This window comes from Dermacentor andersoni, chromosome 1, assembly GCF_023375885.2.
Source record: "Dermacentor andersoni chromosome 1, qqDerAnde1_hic_scaffold, whole genome shotgun sequence".
In the NCBI taxonomy this organism is placed as follows: Eukaryota; Metazoa; Arthropoda; class Arachnida; order Ixodida; family Ixodidae; genus Dermacentor; species Dermacentor andersoni.
Genome location: NC_092814.1, coordinates 342031251 through 342047519, shown reverse-complemented (window position 1 = coordinate 342047519; position 16269 = coordinate 342031251).

Sequence of the window (16269 nt, the reverse complement as noted above, 5' to 3'; positions counted from 1 at the left end):
TTTCATTATGTGAGATAGACCATTAATGTTTTTTATCTGCAAAGAGTATCTTCTTATTCTGACTTAAGTATAATAGACCTTCAAGCAATTTCTGAAAAGTATTTTCATCCAGCTCGGGTGGTTTATAGGCGCAAATAACCAATTTAGGAACCCCCATTTTGTAGTGAAGAAAGCTTATATTAAACATACCTATAGCTGCAGTGATTAAAAGTTTCTGAAATTTTGAATCAACTCTTTATAAATTAGGTATTAGGATGCCTTGCAGCACTGACAATGAAAGGAAATCATGACAACATATTACAAAAACGAATAAAATGAATGTGTTCTTGATAATATATGTTGTTGTATTATACACAGATAATACAAAACACCAGCAGTAATGTGCATATCTTCAGAGTGCACACACAGTTCACCAACGTAATAATAAATACAGGTCAACATCATAAAGCAACACATAGGTACTGGCGTTTTTCTTTCACATTGGCCTAAAAACCAATCACATGAGCATTCAGCCATCATATAAGCAGCACCTGCTTGCATGAATTCAAGGAACTTTCAGATGTGCAAAATCGTTTAGGAGCTTTTAAGCAATAGGCATGACACTACTATTATGGTTAATTTGTTGCCTGTAAGTGGTAAATCAAGTGAACTGCTAGTTGTCCTTTCGGTGAAGGATATTGCAGAAAATGTGAGGACAAAAAGATTATAGTAGCTATTTGGAACTCATGAATGTTAAGAAGATAATATGCAATGTTACCATGCTGACAGACAGTCAGATAAAAGATGATACAAAGAAAATATTATACATAGATTACACAGATGCAAGCATTCTGCTTCTTTATTGCTGCAAAACTCTGTAGTTATAGAAGTGCTTCATCCCCTGAAAAATATTTTTAGCAATACATTCACTAGGGAGTTCTATTGAGAATGCATCAGATTTGCATGCTACAAGTGGTTTGAGCTGTTCAGAGACAGACATCTGGCTTGTAAACGCAAGAGCATGACGAAATACTGCAAGTGCTCCAGAAAGATGCTTGCATGGTAAGGGAAATGACAAAAACAAGAATGTGGATGAAAAGACCAAACTGCCCCAAAGTCTAATTTTAGCAATGTAAGGTTTTATGAAACAATTACAGTTCTAAGACAAAACAAAATACCAACATGATATGCAGAGAATGGGTGCTGGACATCAAGCAACCTCACTAAACAATGCTTACATACATAAAAACGACACATTCGCAGGAAATTTCACAATACACGACATATAAACTATGTGATTCATGATGCACCCATGTCATACATCATATTGTTCAAGTAACCAACTTCTTTATTCAAAACCCTTGTAGAAGGTTTGTTAATGCAGTTATTGGTTTCTTGGATGGAAAAGACCTAGTATACAAATCTGCACTTCCCTGCCTTATATTTGCAAACTGCATGTGTACAGTCACAGTTTGGCACAGTTTGGCATGTTTTGCAATGTCTTGTGAGATATCCAGATGCTGTTACCACCTACATTTGTGCACAATGCTCCTGCAGCCTGCCATTACCACAAATCCTGGTCTATCCTACATAATACCCCAGTCACACGGGAACATTCAAAGTCCTTTGAACCAAAGATCCTTTACTTCAAGGGAGAATGTGCACTGTCACACAGGCACAGCAAAGGAGCCCTACTGGAAGGGGGCTTTGAGTCAAAGGAGTGCGTGTTCGTCCTTTGAAACCTCAAGGGAATACTCCCAAGCCTAGAGGGCGTCTGACAGTAGAAAAAATAATCTAAAGATATGGAAGTTCAATTTTTACATCGTCAGAACGAGCTTATAAGTACTGAATACTGTTACTAAAGTACTAAACACTTTCGGGACACCCGCAATCTCCATCATGAAAGCGCCGGTACAGCAACACCGGCACGGCCTGTCGTCAGCAGCAACCTCGACACAACACGGTTGCCATGTGCGATTTGGTTCTTTGGTTAGTGGCTGCTAGGCATCCCAGTCTCCTTGGCTTTTTTCTGCACATCTTTCCTTGTCACTTTTGTTTTTTAGTTTTTACAGCGTTTACGTGTACCTACCGCTACCTAGCCACAACGAACGAAACAAAGCAGCTGAAGCAAAGGCAACAATGAATAATCGACGCCAATGTGCGGTGTACGAAGCGGTACACATGGTGGCCATCATTACAATAAATACTTCTGTTTGTGATAAAGTAATGCCTTTACTACGTGTGCATTTTGTTTTGATGTTTTTATGTATTAGGAAAAATAAATGTTGCTGAAAAAATGTGACAAATTCATTATAAGACGTATTGGGCCATATTTTTTCATTACTTTCAAGGTGATGGTAGCGCTAAGGATACATTGCGGTTTCTGTTAAAAGTTTCAACGGAGACTACCTGGAGACCATGTAGCACCGACATATATCCGTTGAACTAATGTCTTTGAAAGCTCAATGCTCCTTAACTTCAAAGGACCTTTGGCATGCTCGTGTGACGGGTATAACACTTGCTGCTGAAGGCATTAAAGGCACTCAAAGGTGCCTCAAAGACAGGCTGAGCATTCTGCGCAGGTTAGCGTATTAGCAAGGCCTGAAACACTTGCAGGACATTGTAAAAGATATCAATACATGGCAAAATACAACAGCACAACATACTCAGAAAATGTAAGGCTAAAATTGCACACTGATATATAAGGGCCTTCCCAGACAAACCGATAAATGCAATAGCACACCTTCTATTGAAATCTCGAATATAAAAATTGATTACTTGAAAAAGATGTATGGTACATGCAAAATAGAATGAGTGATGTATGTTATATGTCACGTATAGTCAAATTTTGCTGCAAATTTGAGCATTTCATGCATGCATATAATCGCATTCATGTACTAAAACAAGTTCATGTGTAGTGCTCATCCTGTGCATTTCATGTGTTTCATCTTATAGTGTAGTAACTATGTTTCCTAATGCCAGTAACCAACTCTCCCAGCTTTCAGCAATAGTATGCAAGATTATTTATTCTTAGAAGTATGATAGCAGGAAGAAACAAGGATAAAGACCTGTCAACAGGACTAGCATCAACTACAAGCTGATTTGGCTCCTGGATGGAAACGAGTATTAGTAACCGTAATCATTATCAATGTTTCAATGAGGGAGTGGGTGAACCCAGAACTTGCACAAATAACTACAGTAGCCACATGGCTGAACATATGAGCCGTGGGTGTTTCCCTATCTTCCAGCACATGAGGTTAGTTGCAGAGCCCTGAGAGAGCTGAGAGGGAAGTGATTGTGGTTTTCCACATTAGCAAATAAAGATCGACATGTGTCGGAAAATAATCACCATCTCTCATCGAAAACATGTAATTTTTTATAGAGCACTTATCCTCAATTCATTACACAGATTGCGTTAGGTGACTAATTTGTTTTACTACTGTTCTTAGTATTCTTTCCATGCCAATTTTATTTTCAGAAAACCACTGAAATTTCTAAAATATTTTTATTAGCTATTCTTTGTGAAGAGTTTTTATTACTGCAATATCAGCAGTTCGTTTAAAATTTTCTGCTGCCTTTTACTAGCTGTTTTTCATGTTTTTAGGTTGCAAACAGACAAGGACGCAGAAACTGTCTACATGAAGCATATTTTTTTAAAGAAAGTCAAGCGTGCTTTTGTTATCCTCCATGAAACATGTTATTGCAGGAAGAAAGGTGGTTAACCGAGGGCCCCTATTTTTATTAGTCATATCATAAGAAGCCAACAAACACTGACACCAAGGACAACATAGGGGAAATTACTTGAGCTTAATAAATGAAATAATGAAACGATAAATTAATGGAAATGAAAGTGGATGAAAAAACAACCTGCCACAGGTGGGGAACGATCCCACAACCTTCGCATTTCGCATGCGATGCTCTACCAATTGAGCACCGCGGCGCCATTTACCGATCCACTTTCTTGGGTATTTATGTTTCCTTGTAGAACCCTGGGAGTGTTAGCCAGCGTTACCACTCACAGACCTTGGCGGCGGACATGGAACATCCTTTCTGCCGCAGGCGTCACGAGAACGTGATCTTGTTTTAGTGAAGGCAACCAGTCAATAAACCCACACATGCTACCTGAAGGCATCAATGTTGCCTGATTCGAGACACTCGTTATGTAATAAATGAGAAGAGGGTTTACCGAGGGCCCAATTTTTACTAGTAATATCATAAGCCAACAAACACCAAGGACAAGATAGGGGAAATTACTTGAGCTTAATAAATAAAATAACGAAATGATAAATTAATCGAAATGAAAGTGGATGAAAAAACAACTTGCCACAGGTGGAGAACGATCCCACAAGTTCACTTTCTTTTTTTGGGGTGGGGGCAAAAACTGAACCCATAACTAATCACTGATCTATCATGCAAGTGGTGTTTGCCTATCTCAATAGTCTATATAAAGACAGAAAACTAGGCTCAGGTGTTTTTATCTCTGAAAGAAAAGACAAGCTTTTATACGGCAACCTATCAACTTGAAGCCCACGGTAGTAGTTCTCTTCTATGGCATCTAGCTGTTGAGCACGAGTCAAATAAAAATTAATGCAAATGTATTAGTGTTCCATGCTTTTAATGCATGGAAAAGGGACACTAAAGGAAATTAATGAGTTAAGTTAGATTAAAGGTTAGCCTTTTGCAATAACAAATTTATCATTTATACCAAGAACAGAGCTTTTATAAGCAAGAAAATTAGAGAACTGGAACATCAAAGGGCACCAGCTAATATATTGAACCAAATTCTGTAGTTTTATTTGCCAAAACCACAATATGATTATGAGGCATGAAGTACGAGGGATTCTGGAATAATTTTGACCCCCTTGGTTACTCTACTGTGCATACAGTGCAAAACACACATGCATTTTTGCATTTCACACCTATCAAAATGCAGCTGCCACAGCTACAATTTGATTATCCACCATCAGGCTTGGCAGCGCAACACCAAACAGCTCAACTCGGAGCCCATGCTTGTCAGCAACCTTCTGCAGTGAGTGCATCACTTGGTGCTCATGAGGCAGTACTTCCAGCTGCTTCAGCTGCTTTAAAGTGTGTGCACTGCTGGCTTTTGCTGTTTTACAGCCCTTAAAGCCCAACTACAACAAAAGTTAGGGCTGCATAAAAAATGATTCAAACAGTGTAAATACAAAACAGCATTCTAGCAATCTTGATACCGAGACTGAAATGAATGCCACAATTACCAGTAACTGGCAGTGAGGCATGACTCAGATTGCAGGGCACCTTAGTGTGGCCTACGAGATAAGGGACCACCTGCAGCTGCCTGCAGTGATAAAAACCTGGAGGCGATGTGGACTCTCGTCATAGCCACTAACCACCAGGTTCATGTGTCGTCTGCTAATACAGTATTAAAAGAATATCAAAAAGAAAATTAGATACCAGCCCCGCAGCTTTGCCAAGATCACTACAGTAGTATTTACTGCTAATTTATTACCAATATAGCCAAAGTGAAATTTCATTGCATTTGGAATTTAAGCTTTTGCAGTAGGGGTTTTGAGATGTGATAATCGCAATGCTCCTGTGCTTTGTGACATTACATCACTAGATATTTGACAACGGCGTGGTTCTAAGTGTTTTTACATACATCAATATCTTGATTTTTTTACAACCTAACTCTAATATGACACATGAGAATACGGTAGATAACATTTGAAATGTCTTTAATGGGCACGGAAAAGGACTAACCTTTACACATGAGACACGCGTGGTGAAAGTATTGTAAGCAAGGCTCCCACGTGTCTTTACATAACTTTTCACTTTGGTCGGTGTCAGTTCTGTTTTTTCCCTTGACTCTTCCTAACCGGACAAGACTTCGTCAGACTCAACTTCATTAACCCATTGACAATATGCTGCATATCTTAGGTAAACATTTGATGCTCACCCTAACGCATGTTTCCTGAAGTTACCAACTAAGAGCAAAGAAAGGTTAGCTACTGTATGAACCAGCCTAAATCCATGTTAAGCCCACAATTGCCCAATGTGCCTTGAATAGGCTCTAAAAATGTGTATTAACACAAGGCACAATAGATTTTGTGCTCACGTTGGAATGTTCATAACAGCTGGCCTCCCTCACTCTCATCATCGGAATCTCAGAATCCCTACAGCGAAAACTTCAGGAGTGGAAAGCAGCAAAGTTAACAGTGCGCAGTTTGAAGCAGCCAGAGGCACTGCCTCATGAGCACAGCAGTTGCACTCACTGAAGAAGGTTAATGACAAATATGGGGCCCCATTCGTGCTGCTGGTTCCGAAGAAGCCATCTAAGCTTTTTTCCCACGCTTGAGTGTAAAAATACAGCTGCTTTTAACAAAAGGCATGCAACACCGTTCATGAATTGTGCCATTGGAATGGTTTACCAAATAACCTCTTACTTCTGGTAAGCTCTACACAAGGCAAATTGGACGCTGCACTGATGAAAGGGCAAGAGAATATTTGCAGAATATAAAAACAAAGTAAGACCAATGTAGGTGAGCATTGTAACACATGCACTTGTCATCCACAACTTGAAATATATTCTTGGCAGAAGTAGAAAGATGAATTCACAACTGATATCAGAAGCTCTTTTAATATCAAAGAATGACTGTGTAATTATTCTTTTTTTTGTATTTCTCACAAGTATGTGTATGGATGTTTTTTGCTTTCGGTTTACACAGGTTGCTATACCTCAATTTGTTTGACCCTGTTCCCTTCTTTGCAATCTTTCCTCCCTCCCCCTCTTTTAAGAACTTCCAGAGAGATTATATCAATAGTTCCTGCTTTCTTAGAAAACATGGCACACACGCGGTGGATGTGGAACATCCTTTCTGCTGCAGGCATCACAAGTACGTGATCTTTTTGGGTGAAGGCAACTGGTCAATAAAGCCCCACATGCCAACTGAAGGCATCAATGTTGCCGGAATCGAGACCCTTGTTATGTAATGAACGAGAAGAAAGCAGGTTAACCGAGGGGCCCGATTTTCATTAATCATAAGACGCCAACAAACAAAGGCACCAATGACAACACAGGGAAAATTACTTGTACTTACTAATTGAAATAAAGAAATTATAACTTAATGGAACTGAAAGTGGATGAAAAAACAACTTCCCGCAGGTGGGGAACGATTCCACATCTACGCATTACGTGTGTGATGCTCTACCGATCGAGCTAACACAGCACCGTCTTCCCATCTATTTTCTGGGGTATTTATGTTACTACTAGAACTAACCCTGGGATTGTTAGCCAGTGCCACCACTCACAAACCTTGGCGATATGTAGTGCATCCTTTCTGTCGCAGGCATCACGAGTATGTGATCTTTTTGGGTGAAGGCAACTGGTCAATAAACCCACACGTAGTACCTGAAGGCACCAATGTTGCCAGAGACGAGACCCTCGTTATGTAATGAACGAGAAGGGGGTTAACCAAGGGGCCCGATTTTTTACTGCTGGTGTAGTACACACTTTACTGCGTTTAGGGTGATACCAGCTTCTTGCAGGTGCTGAAGTACTTTGTGCAGTCGTGCATCATGTTCTGCCTTCGTGCGGCCAAACACTATTATGTCGTCTTGCAGACATGCTTGGCCGTCCAGGCCTTCTAGCAGTCTTAGAATTTCCCTGTGGAAGAATTCAGTTGCTGTGGAAATTCTGAAGGACAATCGGAGGAACTTAAAATGGCCAATTGGCGTCAGGAAAGTGTTGTACCTCTGGGACTCGGGTAACCAGTAACCAATATCCGGCTATAGCATCAAGTTTGCTAAACCAGGCAGCTCCGGTGAGTTTGGCCAGGCAATCATTGATGGTGGGCACTAAGACTCATTCTCACAGAATGTTCTATTTTAACTCTCCAAAGTCACTGCAGATTTGAACCTCGCCTCCTTTATTTTTAGCCACTACCATAGGTGCATGCCACTCTGGTTTCTTCTACCTTTATGATGACACTCAGGCTCTCCGTTCTCTCCAACTCACATTTGGACACTCGGCAACATGGGCAGAGGTACTCGCCCCGAGTACATAATAGCACACCGCTTGGCATCAGGGAGTAGCGATATATTGTAATCGGTCTTGAGAAGGTAGGCCCAGGTCTGTAGCCAGGTAAAGGTAGTGGCATAAAATGTTGGCTGGGTCGCTGACCTTGCCTTTTGACTCTGCTACTTCTAGGAGACTTGGTTGGACATTGAAGGATTTGATTGCGGGGGGACGTCAAAAAGTGCGTCATGCAGCTTGTCTATTACATAAATTTGTTCTTGACACAACCAGCCATTTCAGCACATGGTAGCAGTCTAACCGTAGCTTTTTTTGGTCCTGCCGGGTCCGAGCAGCTGTTCTTTTGCTTGCTTCAGGTTTCCCGTGACTTGTTCGTCGTAGAGGCTTGTTAGCATGGCAGTCACATCTGCACCAGTGTCTACCTTGAAGCCATTGACCATCACATTGATTTTTCATGGCCCAGGATCCTGTTGGTCAGTTAATTGTCCAAGTAAACCTCTTTCAAAACAGCTTGGGATGTGCATTTTGTTCTGCTTTTTGGAAGCGGAAAAGCATATGGCAGCTGTGTTCCTTTTTACTGCAGGCACTGCATGTTTTGCCATTCGCTGTGCACATAGTGTGTGATGGTGAACCATAGGTGTCTTGTTGAGCCATACCACTTGCATGTCAGCGCAGTTTGGTCACGCTGGTTTTTACAAGAATTATTTGACTTTCCTTTGCTCTTCGAGCTGTGCATGGTGTCTACAGCTTCAAGTGATTGTAGCTGTGGCCGTAGGTCCTTTTGCTGCTGTTTGATTGTTGCCATGTTGCGAGCAGCGTTGACAGCGGCTTCCAGAGTAAGCTCAGCATTAAGTTGCAGCTTCTCACTTACCTACGTGTCTGTGGGACCGACCACGAGTCTATCACAGATCAGTTCCTCTTTCAGGGCGCTGTACTCAGATGCTTCAGCTAGCCTGAAGAGTTCGGTGATGAACATATCGGCTGTCTCATGCACGTCTTGCTTCTGGCTGTTGAACTTTGCACACTCGTATATCATGTTCATCCGTGTCAGGAAATTTTTTATGAACAGTTGCATTACTGTGTTGTAGTCGAGTTTCTCAGCATCACAGAGCCTGAGCAAGGCTAGGACGTTTTTGGCTTCACGACCCATGGCATAAATGAGTGTGTTCACCTGCGTCTCGTCGTCGTCTTTAGTCTGGAGATAGCTCTATAGCACTCCCTTCTCGTGAGCCACCGTTTCTACTCCTCGGGCTGCCGAAAATCAAGTTTTTTCGGCAGTTTGACGACGAACGAGTTTAGTAGAGCTGCGTGCTGGGCTGTGGACACTGTAGGTGAAGCCATGGGTAGCAAAGTTTCGTATTCACCGCAGTGCGCTGTAGGTGTAGACTTCTACTTGCGTGGTGCATTTCTCACAGGGTTGTCGAGTATCCCACCGTTGCCTCCATGTCATGGTCGGGTGACGAGCATACGTGATTGACAAAACGTAAGTGTTAACTGGAACTGTTTACTAGGTTGTGTATGCAAAACAAGCACGGCTACATGCCGGCTCGGCTTACACGGTCTGGTCCGCTCTCCCAGAGGCGTTGTTCCGCATCTTACATGACCGTGTACATAGCGCCATCTCGTTGCAGTAGCTCGCATGACACGGTGCACCAGTGTAACTCAATGGACAGCAACATCAAAAAAAGTATATTTCGGAAGGCTGCCCAAGTTTAAACAACTCTCAGTTACCGTTAAGGCGATTTGCCCTCTTATTAACATGCACATTTACGCCACTAGACCATAACCTCTTTGCTACACAGTTTTGGTCCGAATTAAAACACTGATATAACACAGCGGAAAAGTTACGAATAAGTGCAATAAATACGAAGAATATTAGAAGGGCATACACTATCATTCTTGCTAACTGCTCATTTGTTGAAATTCTGGCAGTCTTCTGAATTATAATTTTTAAACGTGCTGCCCATTGAGTTATGATAATGCATTGCGGTGAAATTTGATAGATGGCCGCAGAGCCAATTCAACATTTCAATTTCAACCACAGCTAGTTACCCCTATGCTTTTCTTGGCTTCATTGCCTGCTGGCTTTATATGGTCGTGATTTTAAAAAAATGAAGCCCGTTTTCCTTCTCATTCATTGATGCGAGGGTTTGAAACCCCATAGCTTTGATGCCTTTAGGTAGCATGCATGGGTTTATTAGCCACATGCCTGCTCTCTTCAGTTCAGGTGTTACGCGATACCATCGTGCAAAAAAAGATGTTCCACATCTGCCCACCATGGCTCTAAATGGTGCTGGCTAACACTCCCAGGGCATAAATACCATAAATACCCAAGTTAGCACAATTGGTAGTGCATCGCGTGTGTACTGCAAAGGTTGTGGGTTCAGTCACCACCAGAGACAAGGTCCTTTCGTCTGCTTTCATGACTTTCTTTCAATATTTTCTACATTTCAATTTCAACCACAGCTAATTACACCAACGCTTTTCTTGGCTTAATTGCCTGCGACCTTTATATAATCAGCAAAAATAAGGTTACAAGAAAATTAAAATAAATAAGTGGAGGACAGGGTCATCGGTGTTCAAAGAAGCACCTTCCTTTTTGTATCGTTAACCAACATGTGCGCCCAATAGGTAACTCCTCTACCTGCACATCGAATGACAATACAAGAGATGCAGCTGGAACCCACAGTCAAATATATGTACAGCATACCAATGCATCTCTCCTCCGAAGGTAGTGAAGAGCACAGGTGCCTGTAGAGTTGCGTGCCACGGTTCCTCTTGCCAACCCATGGAAAGGAGCATAAGTGATGCTGTAGAGCTTGCTGCTTCAAGCAGTGTTCAGGTATGCATTCATAATCCTGCGTGTAGTGTCCAATGTATTGTAGATATCAAGACAGCTTCAGTCCTGCAGCAAATAAAGTGATCAGCTCTAACCAAAATGTTGAGATGTAGGCACTTTGGCAGGCGGATGTTAAATGTTGAAGTTTCTGGGATGCCAGTGATAATTTCATTAAACATTATATGGGCCACTCATACAGGGATGGAAGCAGTCAAAGAAGTTTTGGAGCAGCTCTGGGAGGTGGCAAATTTGACACACTGGAGCATGAATTGCCCGTTTTCGAGCAGTAAATACATGTTTACATGAGTAGCTTGGTAAAGGTCAATGAGAGAAATACAGGTATATGAAGAAAAGGTGTTCCTTATTTTACTTTACAGAGCACTATTTGATTATGGCAGATCAGTTCTGTGGAAGCCTGCAAGGCAAGTAAAATTCATGACAGGAAAAATTTTCACCCACCCTACTTTAGCATGAAGCTACGAAGGAGACCTGTACAGGTTTCTCGGAAACCACCATTAAATTACATACTGGATGTGACAACTAACTGTGGCCAAGAAAAAAATTAATGAGTGCTTTCCGTGGACGTCACCCACTCTATGTTGATAGGTTTATGTTTGTGCTACTCAAGTTTCTTTTTTTCCATTGTGAAGAAGCAATTAATATGTACTTGTAATGAATGTTTATTTCCTTACTTATCGAATATGGTGCCAATGCAAAGGTTGTGGAATACGCCGAGAAATGACCGATAACAGCGTTACAACGACCTAGTTCATGTGTGGTCTTTTTTTTTTCCGACAAAAAAAACAAACAAACAAGCGAATTTTTCTTTAGAAATTCACGTGACAATGCCCTCCACATCAGTAATATAAGTGGTCTCAGACAGAAACAGTGTCATCAGTGCACTGCATATATTATGAATGTGCAAACCTGGGGCACAGTCTTGTAAAGGTTCGCAAAGCGAACTGTTACCAAGATCGCGCTACTTCGCATTTGGTAGGGACTGTACTTGCACGCCAAAAACTGCTGACATGTCCAGAAAAAACTGCAGCTGCTCTTTCCCAGTGCCCCTATTTGACAAAGTTTTTGTAAAGATTGATGCAATAGTGCACAGAAGCATTGTCATGGTAAGGGCAGTTTATTTTCACCTTTTATTTATTTCACGGGCTTTCATTCTCGTGCCTTCACAAATCCTAGGCTGTCTTAAATGCTGTTACCGGCCATTTGTAACCATCATACAAAGCTTTTCACTGACATCTCATCGATTAGGTAAATCAAGACACTCATCAGATACAGTGAACACCATTCGAGTAGTGCACTTTGGTAATTTTTCATTCTTGGCAACCTGCAGTTGAGATAGCAGAATATCGCAGAATAAATGTGAAGTGACGTAGTGGTCATTGCATGTTTGCGAGTATTTTATATCTGTTTTGACACACTGGTTGGAAAAAAGACATGAACGGGCATGTTAATTGCACTTGAGCTATGGTATACAAGTTTCCCTTGTTGTGCAAGGGCGTCTACATTAGACAGACGGGAAGGGGTATCAATGATTCATAATAAGGTTCGTTACAGCGCAACCTAAGACAAGGACAACAGAAGGTACAAAATGACGACACGGCGCTGTTTTGTACCATCTGTTGTCCTTGTCTTAGGTTGCGCTGTAACAAACCTTAGTATGAATCCCAACCAACTGGCCCAACTTGCCGTTCTGATGCAGTATCAACGATTGCTTGGGCGAGCATAGTTACAACCTTCATAAAAGTTAACGAAGTAGGCCCCTTGCCATGCATTGCAAGACTTGTGGATGCAAACTAGTTTTTTTAAAGAATGTGTCATCATAGGATGCAGTAACATTCAACTGATGCGCGAGATTACTGATCAGGCTAATGCCATTGCCAAATACGTTAGGGTGTGCGTGAGTACACCCTCCTTATCTTTATCAGGCAAGGAACTTTACTTTCTAAGTTGGTCGGCACGTTTTCAGTGAACTGCAGCCGTCTGCTTCTTGTAAGGTTGTTGTTTCAGTTGTTTTTCTCATGTGTGCTATGAGCGGCGCATATAATGTGCAGTAAGGTCGTGGAATAAGACCAGTTAGAAGTTGGTGCTCATCCTGTCACCTGTACTTTTTCTTCCATACTCAAACTGAGTTATGCTAAAGCAAGACAAGAATCCATTCCGTCAGTTTGTGCCTTCGAACCAGTTCACCTCCACAGTGCACAATGATGCTATTATAAAGGGACATTGAAAATATTGTTTATTTTCTTTGAATAAATAAAGTTTAGCATGAAGTTTCACACTGCATTTTGCAAGTTTTAATTACCCTAGTATAAATTTGTATTTTAGAATGTGAAGGATGAAAACAAGTATTTCCAACCTGACACATTTCCAATGACATCTAATCACTACAACTTAGAGGAAAGGCGCTACGATCTCAAACAGTCGCAACTTCTATCCGCGGTTGTTGTATATAAAGGCATTACGCACCGAGAGAATATGGTCAAATCTTAAAGCTAAAACTACGGTAAAGGCTTGTACCAACACGCTTAAACAAGGGAGAACATTTCAAAACACATAGTGCGGAGGTAAAAAAAAATAGATCATGGAGTTTTACTTGCCAAAACTACAATCTGATTATGAGGCACGCCAGAGTGGGGGGACTCCGAAATAATTTTGACCACCTGAGGTTCTTTAACGTGCACCTTAATCAAAGTACACGGGTGTTTCCGCATTCTGCCCCCATCAAAATGCGGCCGCCGTGGCCGGGAATCGATCCCACGACCTCGTGCTTAGCAGCCCAACACCATAACCCCTAAGCAACCACGGTGGGTACAGTGCACAGCTGTGAACATTTTTCCTATACCAGAAATAAGTTTTTGGCCAGGGGCTCAAGAACCGGGGGAATCGCGCCCTGTCTGGCGCTGTTCACAGTGCCACCTCAGCCAACTGGGACATTTGCACGCGAGAACGACAGCACCAAGTCCGGCCATGGCTGGTAAACCCATATGACGATACATTACCAAAATATACAGTAACTAAAACAAAAGGACGCGTACAAACGAGATGTGTCCTTTTTATTCAACTGACATATTATCTTCGCGCCTTCTCCCCCCTTGTACGAAATAGAGGTTACACAGTTCTGCTTATTCTATCGTCTTACATCATGCATGCGCACTGAGCACATCAATACGTTCAGGATATCGCAGAAGCCGTTGTTCACGGCGTGAGACTCACGATAGCGAAGTCAAATGCGATCCTACTAGAAATAAAGAAATTGTTTGCCTGCGACAAACTTTGCAAACAAGAAATAAAATACGAGCTTACCAAAATTCTTCGTCCAGGGGTTGGTGGCGGCACGCAGTTCGTTGGCGTTCACCGTTGCGCATTACGCTGTGTTGTTAATCACGCCGCCCTCGCTTGTAGGCGTGAGAAGAGCATCAAAGTATAATTCTTTTCTGTCAAATACTGCTGCTTCGTAAGTACAAATAGAAAATTTTGAGTTGTCAAGCCTACCCCAGCATACTGGCACATAACAGCCTCCCGCGCTCAAATCTCGCTGTGGATTCGAATTCGCGCTGCGTGCATTTCGATGAGCTGTTGGGGCGCCACCTAGAAGAGTTTGAATATGGACAAAACGAAACAAAGTTCTAACATATGTCCGTCTAGATTATTTTATATTTATTTATTTAAGATATAAGGCACATGCTGTTTAGAAAATACTCACGGCAAACAATGTTTTAGTTTAGTTTCTTTGGCCCCTCGGCCCCTCCGATTTATGTCCATTGTCAGCTGGCCTGCGGGCTTTAAACGATATTCCTTACATATTGTGGCTCAATGTCGAGGACATTAAACCTGGTTGAATGGGGTTTAAATGGAGGGACAATCTTTCGTTTTGTAGAGTATTGCTGCTGGGGATAAAGCGAGAAATAGGCTGCTTCTCGTCGGCAAAAGGAGCCGGACGAGCAAGTCACGAAATGCAAGAAAACGAACGGCTTGCATGATTACTAGTACAGTCTCGCTTGGTTGACCAGTGAGAAACAGCATAATTAACAACCTAACAAATACAATGGACAGCCGCCAAATCGTTGGTCAATTAGACATGTTAATGATGAGTCAGAGTGGTTGTTATTTCGTGTTTGTCCGTTTGTAAACGTGTTGTGCAAAGCTTCGTTTATTCGATGTTGTGCCCCATTTCCACCAGAAAAAGAAAGAAATAAAAGCGGCGTGTTTCTGTTCACGCGGCACGCGCAAGTGAAACGGATTTACGGGCAAGCCGCGCGTGTCACGTTCACACATATATCGCTCAATAAAGCATTCCGGCGGTATCGATCGACATACCGGCCGCACCACTGGTGATAACGGCTGTAGTGGTACCGGTGGTAATAAGGGGAGCCGAAAGGACCTAGAACCTCAGGGCAATACAAGAATATATTTCATGGTTTCACACCTGCTTACTGCAAAAAGTGTACAAAGTACATGCATGGTATAGCACTGTACGTACTCGTAATGCAAAAATAATTAAGCGAATTAAAATTAATTTGTAAACTAAGAAACCAAGGTGAACCTTCAATAATTCACGAACAGGTAGGTTCACACTCAACTGACTCATGAAACAGTATGCTAGCTGTGCCAAGAATCTTAATTAGTCGAGCAATTAAGGGTGGTGACTGTCATGTGCAATGCCTTAGGGAAATGCATGCAGAAGTAGGACAATAGCTGTTGCTCTGTCTTTGCTCATGCCCTATCAACTGATTAATCACTTATTTATTTATTTATTTTTATTTTCACATACTGTAGTCCAATTGGGCTATCGCAGGAGTGGGTTTGTACATTGCATATAACAAAATATTTTTCTGCACAAATCAACTTCAATGCCTTAAAAAACATGATAACTAAGCCTTAATATAAAAGATACAATCAGTATAATAAACGCAGCATGAATGAAGTAAATACAAAGATCTTTCTAATTTACCTAGTTTCACCTGGGAGTAAGTTCCATTTTTCAATTGTATGAGGAAAGCTATACTTAAACAGGTTAGTATGCAGTTGAATTGGTGCAAGGTTAAGTTTGTGGCTATTCCTCGTAGGTTTCAAATTATCAGGAGACAGATAGTTGTTCTTTAATGAGTAGTGTGGGGTGTTATTTGAATTATGCAACAATTTAAGGCATTCATAATCACGCCGCTTGGACAGAAGTAGTAAACCGATTTGTTGTTTATTTAAGCCATTATTCCAAAAATTGGAGAGTTGGAATTTCCCCTCACAAGGCACTATTGGCAATAAAATCACCTACAGTGCTTGTCGAATGGGTGCCGCAGTGCTACAGTTGACCTGCAAAGATGGGGCCGAACCCCTGCATAGAAAATGGAAGAGAGGCCGAACTCTCTCGAGCCCTGGCTAACTTTGAGCACTGACTGTGTTGAGCGGTATACTATATATT